Source organism: Amphiprion ocellaris, chromosome 8, assembly GCF_022539595.1.
Source record: "Amphiprion ocellaris isolate individual 3 ecotype Okinawa chromosome 8, ASM2253959v1, whole genome shotgun sequence".
Lineage (NCBI taxonomy): Eukaryota > Metazoa > Chordata > Actinopteri > Pomacentridae > Amphiprion > Amphiprion ocellaris.
The window spans coordinates 8,558,540-8,572,533 of record NC_072773.1 but is presented as its reverse complement, the minus strand read 5'-3'; the positions used below and the strand labels follow the sequence as shown (position 1 = coordinate 8,572,533).

The window sequence follows — 13,994 nt, the reverse complement described above, 5'->3', positions numbered from 1 at the left end:
TTAAACACAGACACTTTCACGTTCAAAGTAGCTGTTGCTAACAAGCCATACACTCGCCGAGGAGTACTCTCCATTATTAACAGCATATTTGACCCATTAGGACTGGCAGCACCGGTGACAGTTAGGGGCAAATTATTGTTGAGAGAGCTGGCTGGTGGAATTCAGGATTGGGATGCCCTTCTTCCTGATGACAAACTGAGTACATGGGAGGCGTGGAAATCATCGCTCCAGGAGCTGAGCAGCCTTAACATACCTCGCTGTTACGTACCAATGTCACTCTCGAGATTCTCGTACACCGAACTCTGTCTCTTCTCTGACGCCTCAAACTGGGCCATAGGGCCAGTAGCTTATCTACGAGCTGTCACCGAAGATGGTCGCTGTGAAGTTGGATTTGTGCTAGGGAAAGCAAAACTAGCACCGCAGCCTGAGCCCACAATTCCCCGACTCGAGCTATGTGGGGCTGTTCTGGCAGTTGAGATGGCAGAGCTCATTTTAGATGAACTGGATCACAAGCCAGATGCAGTGAAGTTTTATTGTGACAGCAGAGTGGTCCTTGGATACATCTGTAATGACTCAAAACGCTTTTTTGTGTACGTGCATAATCGAGTGCACCGCATACGCCAGACAACCTCCCCCGAGCAATGGCACTATGTCCCTTCGGAGCAGAACCCAGCAGATCTGGCGACGAGATCCGTCCCCGCATCGCAGCTTATGGACACTAGGTGGTTCAAGGGACCTGCCTTTCTTTACAAGCCTTCTGAGCCTGAAATCCACACACTCTTTGAACTGGTAGAACCTGAAAAGGATGTGGAAGTCAGACTGCAAGTGACTGCTTTTGCTACCAGTGTTAAAACCAGGAGACTCACCTCTGAACGCTTTCAACGTTTCTCCACATGGGACTCCTTGTTAAGAGCTGTTTCCCTCTTAATTCACCAGGCACGCTCTCACAGGTCTGCAGACTCCACTGAACCATTACACCACACATGCAAGGGATGGCATCGATGCAGCAGGCCTCGCACACCTGGAGAACTTGCAGCTGCCAAGAGACTCATCCTTGAGACTGCTCAAAGAGACACATATCCTGAAGAATATGCTGCTCTTCAAGCGAAAAAAGAAGTTTCTACTTCAAGTACAATCCTGAACCTTGACCCCTACATGAGTGATGGTCTGTTGCATGTTGGGGGACGGCTTAGACATGCTTCCCTTGAGTCAGAGGTAAAGAACCCAATTATCCTCTCAAAGCAGAGTCACGTAACCAGACTGCTAGCAAAGCATTATCATATGGCAGTGAAACATCAGGGACGCCAGTTCACAGAGGGGGCCATTAGGGCAGCTGGTCTGTGGATTGTTTCTGGAAAGAGGCTGGTTGGCTCTATCCTTCATCACTGTGTAACATGTCGCAGGCTGAGAGGGAAACTAGCGGTACAGAAGATGGCGGACCTCCCTCCAGAGAGGCTCAACACATCTCCACCTTTCTCTTACGTGGGACTTGATATGTTTGGACCGTGGGCAGTGGTCACTCGTCGCACACGAGGGGGCGCGGCTCACAGCAAACGATGGGCAATTCTGTTCACATGTATGAATACTAGGGGTGTCCATATTGAAGTTATTGAATCATTGGATACTAACAGCTGCATAAATGCACTGCGGAGATTCTTTGCAGTTAGAGGCCCAGCAAAACAGCTCAGGTCAGACAGGGGCACTAACTTCATTGCAGCTAGTTTGGAACTGGGCATGAGACAGCCCGACAAAAACCAAACCAGCATCCTGAAGTATCTCCATAGCAACAGCTGCACATGGGAGTTCAACCCAGCACACGCTTCCCACATGGGGGGAGTGTGGGAGAGGATGATTGGAGTGACGCGCCGAATCTTGGACTCCATGCTCTTGCAGAACAAACACATTCATCTGACACATGATGTGCTGTGTACCTTAATGGCAGAGATATCAGCAATAATCAATGCACGGCCTTTGGTTCCGGTCTCGTCGGACCCTTCCTCGCCTTTTCTGCTTTCCCCTGCCATGATCTTGACCCAAAAGCCAAGCTTATCTGCTCCACCTGTAAACTTTACTGAAAAAGATCTCCTGAGAGCTCAGTGGAGACAAGTACAAGCTCTTGCTAATGTATTATGGAGCCGCTGGAGGAATGAGTACATCAGCACTCTGCACTCAAGACGCAAATGGCACAAAACCCATCGCAACCTGCAACCTGGAGACATTGTGATGTTAAAACAAGGCCAAGTTCCTAGGAATGAGTGGCCTATGGCTGTTGTAACATCTACCTTTCCAAGTAGTGATGGCAAGGTTCGCAAGGTCGAGGTGCGGACATCATCTAAGGGAACATCACAGACTTACCCGCGGCCCATCTCTGATGTCATCATCCTCCTTGAAAAGGACTAACACATAAAAGTCAAAGTTAGTGGCATTGGAAAAGCCAGACGGGGAGTGTTCTGCCCGCAGATAACAGTTCATTTATGATTAAATAATATACAGTTTAAAAAGGCAAGTTAAAACGATTTCATCAGTGTTTTATTGTGAAATGTTAAAAAGGATGTGCTTTGCATTATGGGAGAGAGACGCTCACTTGTACACACGCAGAGAGAAGCAGACACATGGTGATAGCGTTCCTCCTGTTACGTTTTTCCTACACCCACGAAAGCAATGGCTGTAAGTTTTTCTTATTATTTAGTGTTGAGGATTACTATGAAATACTTAATTTGGCTGTTGTTTATTTGTAGAGAAGCGTTTATTGTGGTTTAGTCCGTTTGATCTCAGAAATGTGTTAAGCTAATGTCTGACTATGTTAGCATGTGAATGAGCACATCAGCGTATCAATGGCGTTACGTGATAAGTTACGTAGCATGTTAGCATAGCATTCATTCATTAGTCTGATGTTTAATGGTTGTTGGTAGCACTTTGCTGGCAGTTTGTATCAATGTGACAGCTTTATAACCAAGCTAAAAGTACCCTTTCCTTTTCTCTGTTTGTACATTTGCAGTTTCACTCACAAGTTTTCACCTGTCGTCCATGACACGTTAATAAAGGAGCAAGGCGCTCGCTTCCTGGCTCGTGAAAACCGAGTTTGGCTGGCTGTTTAACTGCGTTGACATACAAGCTCTATATAACACGTAGAGAGAACAGTACATTTCTTATTAAGCGTCTTAAATATATTTTATTGTTGACCCCAGATGAAAGGGATGCTGCTGTTGCATCACAGTTTCAAAACTTCCATCAGTTTATGGCAAGAGTCAGTAACATGAAACTAAGGATAAGGTTAAAATCAGCAGACATGTCTTCCATCTTTTAGTTTTCCCTTGCACTTAACCATGCATCTATTACTTTTCCTCAGGACACTGACCATGAACAAAGAGTGCTTAGAGGTTTGTCTGTTGGCCTCCTTGCTGTCGTAGAAGATGATGATGCCACTACAACACCAACTGTGCAAGATTTGGCTGTGGTGTTGGAAGGGGCCGTTGTCCTGCAGGACCTCTGCATTGGTTTTGCTTATCTCTTTGGCCTTCTCTATGCAATGAACATTGAATATCCAAAGCAAATGAGGTACACCTTTGAAGCAGTACAGACCATTTTTTTCGAGCTTGGCTCTCGGTGTTCATACCGTACAAGGTCCCTGAAAACAAAACTCATGATGTGAATGTTAATGGAAAAGTCAGAGATGCTAACCACGGCTGCTTTTTGGTACAGACAAATAGAAAGATTCTTTATTAATCCCAAGAGAAGTTCAAGAAATGTTCATCTAAAATAAACACTAATAATACAGAAAGGCCAAAGAAGTACCACAGGTTTGTAGCACTGGAGAAACTGTTTTTAAATCCACCCTGTTTGTTCATTGTTCTTATTGTTGTTCATTCATTTCTGCCACTTCCTTTTTGGACAGCTGGTTGGCCTTATCTTATTAACCTTTGTTTTACTTATAATGTATATGATTTGGGCTGCAGTGTGGAGCAGTGGTTAGCAAAAGTGAAAGTCAGTTGCCATTTGATGAGTTGCGTATCAAGGGTTTTAATTGCTGAAGTTCATATTCAAATTTTAGTGTACGTGCTGGTGCACAGTCATTTTAAACATGCATATCCCCTTTGCCAGCAAAATGGAAATTTGTACAATTGAGAGATGAGGCACTAGGTGTTTATTTTATGATCTGTTTTAATTTCTTTGACCCAATGTGCTCATGCAGTTGATGTGCTCATGCAGTTGACGCCCTCATGTTTACAAACCATGTTTCACAAGGAATAAACAGCTAGTTTCAGCCAACTTTCAGCTGTGTGCTCTTTCTTTTATTAGGGTCCGAGCACCACGAAGTGGTACGAGGAACCTATTGAAACCTTAGGAATTTTTTTTTCCCCCATCGGCCAGGAAATCAGCATTTTTGACGCCCTAAACATACACGAAAACGCATGAAAATCGACACACACACCAGGACTTGTTTGTTGTACTTAAAAATGTGCAACGACAAAAATGTGATACAGTAAAACCGCAAATTTTGCACATTAGGATGTATTATGTAACTGACACAGGTTTTAATTCTCTGCATAAATATCCTCATACAGTGATTGTTTAGTGCAAGTGTGGAAATCTAATAACAGAAAACAGACAGCTGCCATTTGGTTCCTCAAGAGATCCAGATTCACTGTGGATTGTATGATTATTAAGTGTGAATTAGCTTGCAAATATTCACGATGAAAGTATAAAACTAGCAAAGGTGCATCAAGCATTATCATCTACTTTTTGTTAAAATCTTTGTTAAAATCTGAAGACATCTATCATTATGTCTTTGGTATTAAGGCTCATGTTTCGTAAATACAAGTGTATTTAATCAAATCCCCACAAACTGACTGGCAAAATAATGAAGCTGCTATATTTTGTCAAGCCATGTTAACCTTTTGTTTAATCATGATCATGATCTCTAAACGCTAATCCTTACCTAACTTTAACAAAGTGCTTTAGCTCCTTAATCCTTCCTTACCTAAGTTTATTTGCCATAACAACACTCTTACTCTGAACTTAACCGTGTTCCCAAGTATCATCAGAACAAAGTGCAAAAATGTTGTCAATAAACATTAAAAATTAAAGCTGCAAGCAGCGTTGGTCGGGTCCTCGCATCCAAGCGTCCTGGCTGTCCCACGCATATCCACCAGGTGGTACTGCAACTGAGAGTGTATATCAGCCTGTGGATGTGATTGTGGCCGCCAGGTGGCGCTATCACTTTCACTGTATATTGGTCTATGGAACTCATCAGGACTGGACTCTGATCACACATGTAAAGTTTGAGACAGATTGGAGCTAGTTAGACAGCACTTCCGGTTTCATGGCGAGACATCCAAAATGGCCACATTCCGCTGGTCACCATGGCCACGCCCTCAGACTTTTGCAGAGCGTTTTGATAACCTTTGATCAGCCATGACTGGTGTCCATCCTGAACAAATTTGAGCTCTCTCGTGGTTACGCTGTTTGAGTTAATAATTTTTGAAAATGTCCAAAAATGACAAAACATGAATCATATTTCAAAATGGCCGCATTCCGTGGCTCGCCATTTCCACGCCCTCAGACTTTTGTGGAGCATTTTGATAACTTTTGATCAGCCATGACAGGAGTACATCCAGGCCAAATTTCAGCTCTGTCGGGGTTACGCTGTTTGAGTTTATAGATTTTGAAAAATGTCCAAAAATGACACAAAATTGTCCAAAATATGAGTCATAATTCAAAATGGCCGACTTCCTGTTGGATTATGGGTAATGATGCAAGAGGCTTTTTTGTGCGTCTCGACGAGTTACATATGTGTACCGAATTTTGTAGCTCTAGGTCAAACGCGGCCTGGGGGCCGAATTTTCTTAGTTTTCTAGGGGGCGCTATTGAGCCATTTTGGCATGCAGGCGTGCCATTTCCCTAAAATATCAAATTTTTCGCCGGTCCTGGTGTGTGTGTCAATTTTCATGCGTTTTCGTGTATGTTTAGGGCGTCAAAAATGCTGATTTCCTGGCCGATGGGAAAAAAAAAATTCCTAAGGTTTCAAAAGGTTCCTCGTACCACTTCGTGGTGCTCGGACCCTAACAATACCACTCCAAGTCCAAGGTGCAGAATCGCCCAGAATTCACCTTTGTGTTTGGTTATATGATTGCACCAAGGTAGGGGAAGACAGCAGATTTTTGAACCAGGGTCCTCTATCAAGTTAGTCTGGCAAAGGTGGATTGGACAGAAATAAGTGGCTACTTTGAAGCTCAGAAAACACCAAAATTAAAGCATTTTATTTGCTTTGAAAAATTTTCAGTGATGTAAAGACTATGTGTACATATAATAGTATTGGTATTACCATAAATCCAGCAGCTGTGGTCTGTTTTTATGCTTCTTCTGAAAACATATTTTGAAAGGGAATTCAGATGTTTATGCAACCTGGTGAGCACAGATTTACCTAATGCTGCTAGGAGATTTTTTCCGTAGGGATAAAAAGTCCATTGTCTGACTCTGACCCATATTGCTCAAGGTAATCTGTACTTTCAAATGATTAAATGTTTGTGGCTGTTCAAACCACAAAGTGCAGGGATGTTAATCCCAAAGCTCAATTCACAGATTTTCTATCTCTGATCATGGGAGCTTCTGTCTAGATTTAGGATTATGAGTGACTATCTCCTCCTACTGCTTGAAACTACAAAGCTGAGGCAGTCAGGTATCCTTCCACTGCACCTTATTCTCCTTAAAGATCCTTTTATTGACATAAAAAATACCTCTGAGGCGTCCATGCACAGACGTAGGACCTCTGGGGGTGTCCTATGGTGTTGGAGATGTTTGGGTCCTCTGATTTCTACTGTGGGACCTCCATGGATCAGACCCAGTATTCGTGCTCACTCTATTTTCTTTAACTTGCAGCTTTTTCATGAAATGCTGAAAACATACAATCACAGTTTTAAAAAAAAATATTTTAGCACATTTTGAACCTTTAGATAGCACTAGTAAGGGAGTGGAAAAGAGAGAGAGAAGGAAGACATCTCAGCTGGTCTCAAACCATGGAGGCTTTTCTTTATAGTGAACTTTTTTACACATCTTGACTGCTGTCTGGCTGCATCATATATAGCTCTAATGCTGATGTCAGCTAAAATATAGGTCAGTTCTATATTCAGAGCAACCACATCTGTCAACTGACTAGCAAATTGCCAAACTTCAGGCCAAAGTCCCTACCTGAAAGAGAATTTGTATAGGAAATTCCTTTCATCTTCCAAATATTAGTTATACTAATTTTCCAGAGTAAAGATGAAAATAAAATGCAGAAAATATGTTTGTTGCAAGTCATCTGGTTCTTTAATAATAAAAACACTTAAGGTACAAGCTTGTAATTGTGTAATTAGCCACCACAGACATCGATATCCTTAAACAAATGGCTTGGTTTGGCTAAAATGTTAGTGGTCTTACAAAGAATCATGTGCTGGAACTGATAAACAGAAAACAAATGAATGATCTTAAGCTCATTAGGTGCTACACCACCTTTTGGTGTAAAAGGCCAATTCATGCTTTCTGCACCCATGTATGTGCTGGCAAGGGAACCTGTGATGTAAATGTCATCATCAAACCAAGGCACCAACAGGGCATGTACTGGAGAAAAAAAACAGTGCTTTAAACAAATACTTGGTATGAGAAGAGACTGTATGAGGAGATTCTCATGATCCACATCTTTATAATTCATTATTAAAATAGTTTTAATTAAAAGTAGCCACTGCTGAACTCCAGAGGAGCTATGTTTGTACATGTCCTTTCTCCGAGTGTCCCTGGATGGAAGCTGGATGCTTCTGATCTGTAGTTGCTGTCTCACCTACTGGCTTAGTCTCCATCATGTCCACTCTGGGGTGCTGCTGCTAACTTTCCTCCAGCCCACTGCTTCTAGCTGCCCATTTCTACCAGTCTACTCTGCATCGCCCTCACTATACTTGATATGCTAATCTACACACTGTTTGCATCTTACTACCAGCTACATATGTAGTATATTTAAGGCCAGAGCCTTACACCATAACAGTAAACTCATGAATCAATTTCAATGTTGGATTGTACTTTGTATGTATCATCTATGTTACTCTGATCATGCATGTATCCAATTGTGTGTTATATGTTTCCTTGTCCCCCACCCCCCTCTTCTCCCATCCCTGTCCCTTCCCCTCTACCTCTTCTGTCCCTCTTAACCCGCCGGCCACGGGACCCCCATATGAGCCGGGTTCTGCTCAAGGTTTCTTCCCGTTAAAAGGGAATTTTTTCTTGCCACTGTCACCTTAGGGCTTGCCCCATATGGGTTCTGTAAAGTGTCTTGAGAAAATTCGAACTGTAATTAGCACTATATCAATAAAATTTAATTGAAATTGAATTGGCTTCCGGAAGAATCACTCAGCCAATCTGTAAGAAGCTGCTGATTCCTCGTGTGTTTTTGTGTTCCATGTGGACACGTAGCCAACCAGTGCAACTCCACCGAAACATGAACAGAGCCACATCCACAGTCCGCTAGTCGGTCTGAACATACAGACATGGAAACCATAAATTGGACTTAAGGGAAGGATGCGGCTTCATTGTTCACTCAAAAATAGTGATGGGTGAAATTGTTATAACGGAGCATTTGTAGGGAGGGAAGAGTTGTTTCTATCTCATGCAAGCCTATGGCAGTTTGAGCCCCTGCATTGGAAAGAAAATAATAGTTTCGTTAATAAACTTGAACAAAGTCAGGAGAGTATTATCTCTTTGGAGTTTGAATTCAAAAAAATTTAAATAAAACAAACAAAAAAGTCAGAAAAAAAGCTTTTTGATGGCCTTTCCTAGCACTTTTTTCTTTCATTGTAACTGAGGTTTAAGTGATTAATCTCTAGTAAGCCACATCATTTGCTCCAGTTCATTTTTTGTGGGGCACTCTTATGTCCTAATCTTTTATAACATATACATGGCACCAAATTTTTATTTTTCAGGATCCCTGTATGGTCTGAATGACAGCATTTTGTCTACTTTTTCCATACTTAAATGTGTAATTTTTAAAAAACAATATTAATTATTTGCTTGGATTAAAAACTAAATAAAAAGGGAACACCCCCTTAAATACTCTCACATCTTTTTTTCCTCATTAAATAGAAAATGTCCATCCCGCTCTTCAGTGCTTGCTTAAGGTTATTCATTACTATCCATTACTTTAATAAGAAATACTAGTGTGTCTTTTCAACAGAATGGTAGTGTTTTGTTGCACCAATACAGAGACCAAAACTAAAACCCTAGTTAAAAACCCTATTATTATAGTTGAATTGCTGCTCAGCCAGATTAGTTTTTTATTCATCAGTTCCCGCACAAGTTCTCTGTAAGAACAAACTTTTTAGCCACACCCTGCTGTTGCTTTATGGATAACAATGTCTGTGGTGGTTAATCACACAGCTGCAAGCTTGTGCTTTAAGTTTTTTAAATATCAAAGAACCAGATTTCTTACAACAAACATCTTAATCATTTAGACAGATTGGTAAATTTCATGCTGATCAAACTAACAGAAGAGCCCCAACTATGAGTCACTGCTGTTCTAAAGAAAAATTGAATTTGGGGGGATTTTTATAATAGCAGCACCAGTTGAATAATTTTCTTAGTCTTCTAACTTACTCCTGATGTGTTTGACTGTGGAGTCTTTTACCTGACAGTGGGGCTGACTCTGCCTCGAACTGGAAGAAATTTATAAGAAGAAGAGCAACTTGGGGCAAGCTTTAACTCCTCCAGCAAAGACAGCACAAGACATGCAATATTAAACACTTTAAAGTATGCAGCCCTCCATAGAGGCGATGTCCCTGAATGATCATTTCTGTGTTTGTCACATAAAAGGAAGGCAAAAGCAGCCACAGGTGAGCCGAGGCTGACGAGACTGTGATATCACTCCTCAATATCTCATTTCACAAACATTAATCTCATTCTATAATATGCTTTCCCTCAGTTTAATGATTGCTTTCTGCTATTTACAGAGGACAATATGAAACAGTCATCATGTAGGAGTGCGGTTTATCAATGTTATTTGGTAATATGTGTTAATCCCTCTATCACGTGTGTGTGTGTGTGTGTGTGTGTGTGTGTGTGTGTGTGTGTGTGTGTGTGACCAGAGCAAAGCAAATGGCTGGCTCTTTGTATGAAAAGCTGCAGGGAGGATTAAGAGGAAAAACATTGGGAAAATAATCTGTAGCCAGGATGATGTCATGCAGCACAGGCCAGTGTTCTGGAGGTGAAGCTGACTGTGATGACAGAGGGCATTAGAGTGCCTCCCACCAATGCCATACTGTTGCCCAGCAAGGTGATTTTGGTCCCAATCCACATTTTAGAGGTCATTAGTTCACTCCATACCAACCTGACACACTGAGGACTGCAGGGTGGAGGTATGTTTCAGTCACTGAAATCTCCACAAGCACATATGCTGGATTTTCAAAAAAAAAAAAAAAACAACTCATGGATTGGACAATAATTATTTATATCAAATATGTGAAACAAACATTTGCCTATGAATTCATGAACAGTTTTCTCATGTGACAGTTTTTATTTAAAAAGTAACATTTCTGGAAACAAACATGCATTGTGAATTTTTCACATGTGAAATGTCTGAACCTAACCTAGAGTACATTTACAATCATGGAAAAAATTACTAGACCACCCTTGTTTTCTTCAATTTCTTGTCCATTTTAATGCCTGGTACAAACAAAGGTACATTTGTTTGGACAAATATAATGATAACAAAAATCGCTCTTAAGAGTTTAATTTAAGAGCCGATATCTAGCCATTTTCCATGGATTTCTTGATAATAACCAAAATCACTTAAGTTATTACATCAATAGCATTGTACTCCCAGAAACAAAAACAGTGCTTTTAGGCATTCCATGTTTTCTTTTCTGGCTGCTTTATCACATGACACACACAGGAGTTAGTACTTGATTGCATAACCATTGTTTTTGATGACTGCAGCCATACGTCTTGGCATGCTCTCCACCAGTTTCTGACATCGATCTGGTGTCACAGCAGCCCATTCCTGTTGCACAAATTTGGTTTGTTTTTGGGCTTGTGATTCTCCATTTTGCGTCTGATGATTTTCCACAGGTTTTCAATTGGATTTAGATCTGGTGATTGAGCAGGCTAAGGCATGGTCCCAGTGTTGTGGTTCTCCATCCAGGCTTTAACTGACCTTGCCGTGTGGTAAGGGGTATTGTCTTGTAGGAAAATCCAATCACTGGAGGCAGAAAAGAGTTTTCCAGCTGATGGAAGAAGACTCTTTTCAAGAGTAGCCCTATACATGACCTGATTCATTTACCCTTCACACAATTACATTTGCACTGTTCCACCCACACAGAAACAACCCCAGAACGTCAATGATCCACCCCCATGTTTTACTGTATTGGCAAGACAGTCTGGTTTGTAGGCTTGTCCAGGCTTCCTCCTAACCAGTATGTTGGCTGGAGTGGGCATCAACTGAAAATTGGATTCATCATTGAAGAGAACCCAAGCCCAATCATAAACGGTCCAATCCTTGTAATCCCCAGCAAAGAGTAATCGGGCTTTCCTCTGCCTTTTGTTGATGAAAGGCTTCTTCCGTAAGGTCACTGGAGGTCTGACGACAATTCCTGACACAGGAATGGAAGCGTGCACGGTCATCTCATGGAGTAGCAAGATGTCTCCTGCTGCGACCAGCTAGCAATTTGGTAGCTCAGCTTGTTTTTTCTTGGTGTAATGAACGGCTGTCTTCAGATTTTCTGCTTACTCATACCAATTCCCAGCAGTGCCAAGATGGCTGCCTTTGTGGCTTCACATAATTCTTTGGTTTTAGGCATTATGTGAGAGCGGAGCACTTATCAGTCAAAAGTTTGGGCACACATTCTGATTCAATGGTTTTTATTCAATTTTTTTGTGCATGGTACATTAATACATTATGTTGTAAGCAAATATGTGTTAACCTTCAGTATTAATCTACAATGTAGAAACAAACAAAGAGATAAACAGAGATTTTTTGATCTATGGCATGACAAGAAGTAACATCTTTAAATAATATGTATCTCAGAATGTACTTATATATATATATATATATATATATATATATATATATATATATATATATATATATATATATATATATATATATATATATATATATATATATGTAGCGAGTTTGCAGAATACGGGGAGTGCTTAGAGCTAGGGCCAGGGTCAAATTGCCCAGTAGCTCTTAAGCTAAGCTCGACAATGCCACCTTGGGGGGGGGACACCCCCAAGGACAGTTCTGCCTCTTAATAATTTGTCTGAGGCACACAGGTCCGTATACCACCAGGCAAGAGATGTGGTCACTCAATTAAGTAATCAAATTTTATTGACAATCAAGTTAAAATCAATTAAAACAACTAGATAAAACAAAGGGAGGGAGGTGCAAAGGGGCAGAGGCTGTTGCTTACCATGTGGCAGGATGTATCACCGGAGGGGAGGAACAGGGCCCAGGGAGAGGTCACCAGGTGAATAAAATCACACACACACACGTGATGGATTAAATGAAAAATACCCAGGGTTCACACATCACACGGGGAGGGATACCACCACCGACGACACCACGTTCCCTGCCACAGGTGCTCAGCCTCTGAAACCAAACAAAAGGGGGATTAGTGGGAACACAAAATAAACAATAAACAAAGTAAGAAATTAAACTATAAACAAGAACAAAAATCCTATAAACTAAACATCACGAAAGAAACATTTAAACCCAGAATACAAAATACCAAAAAAAAAATACCAAGAATCACGGACATTTAAAGTTCAAAGTAAAAAAAAGAAACTAAACCAATCCTTTAGACACAGCTAACCAAATAACAAATAAAATAGAAAATTGATCTTAATTAATCAAACCAATATAGGCCATAAGGCCGAACAAAAAGAAACTAAACCCCAAATAATATCCACCCATAAAGCTGTGTCCCCACGTGGACACAAATAAAAACACAAAGAGTACGAATGTTAAAAACAAGAAGATAAATATTCAATTCCAAAAGAAATCCAACTCCCAAGCTGCCTGGTCTAATCCGGCTGACGCCGAGGGGAAGCAGACCAGGCCGATGAGGCAGAGAAATAGCGGAGGCTAGCTGCAGTTAGCCGTATAGCAAGCCCATCACAGATACATGGCCAAAGTGGAGCAAAAACAACAGCAAGGCAAAACAGCAGCGGGTCCTTGGCGCTGCCACTCTGGGCAGCTGCGTGGCACATACACACAAGGGAGAGCACGTCAGGAGCCGCTCCAGCCGCTGTAGCTTCCGTTGGTAACACTAAACGTAGCTACCCGACGCCAATCAAGATAACACGCCGAAAGTTCTAAACACCGGTAACAAACCAGGGCGAGCAACCGGAAGGGGGCGTGGCTTCAGCCTCAGCGAGAGAGAGAGAGAACGTATAGGGGGCCGCTCCCCAGCTTTTATAGCTGGTGGGCGTGCCCCGATTGGCTTATGGCCCCGTGCAGCCTAGAAGAACACAGACCTTGGGCAGGACTATCCTGCTACATATACATATACATATACATATACATATACATATATATATATATATATATATATATATATATATATATATATATATATATATATATATATATATATATATATATATATACATATACATATACATATACATATACATATACATATACATATATATATATACAGTTGTGGTCAAAAGTTTATATACATTTGTAAAGAACATAATGTCATGGCTCTCTTGAGTTTCCAGTTATTTCTACAACTCTGATTTTTCTCTGATAGAGTGAACAGATACTTGTTTGTCAAAAAAAACATTCATGAAGTTTGGTTCTTTTATGACTTTATTATGGGTTAACAGAAAAAGTGACCAACTCTGCTGGGTCAAAAATATACATACAGCAATGCTAATATTTGGTTACATGTCCCTTGGACATTTTCACTTCAATTAGGCACTTTTGGTAGCCATCCACAAGCTTCTGGTTGAATCTTTGACCACTC

The 13,994-nt window shown here is 41.1% G+C and overlaps 1 protein-coding gene and 1 long non-coding RNA gene across 3 annotated transcripts in view; one reads left to right on the top strand and one right to left on the bottom strand.

Annotated features, from left to right (window-relative positions):
- Positions 1 to 13,994, top strand: part of LOC111587470 (immunoglobulin superfamily member 21-like) — a 63,894-nt gene that overhangs the window by 11,115 nt on the left and 38,785 nt on the right. The window lies entirely within an intron of this gene.
- On the bottom strand, positions 10,450 to 13,402 carry LOC129349525 (uncharacterized). The gene is made up of 2 exons (XR_008602558.1): positions 12,432 to 13,402; positions 10,450 to 11,609 (listed from the first exon to the last, which is right to left on the bottom strand). It is a non-coding gene; the product is annotated as an uncharacterized LOC129349525 (long non-coding RNA).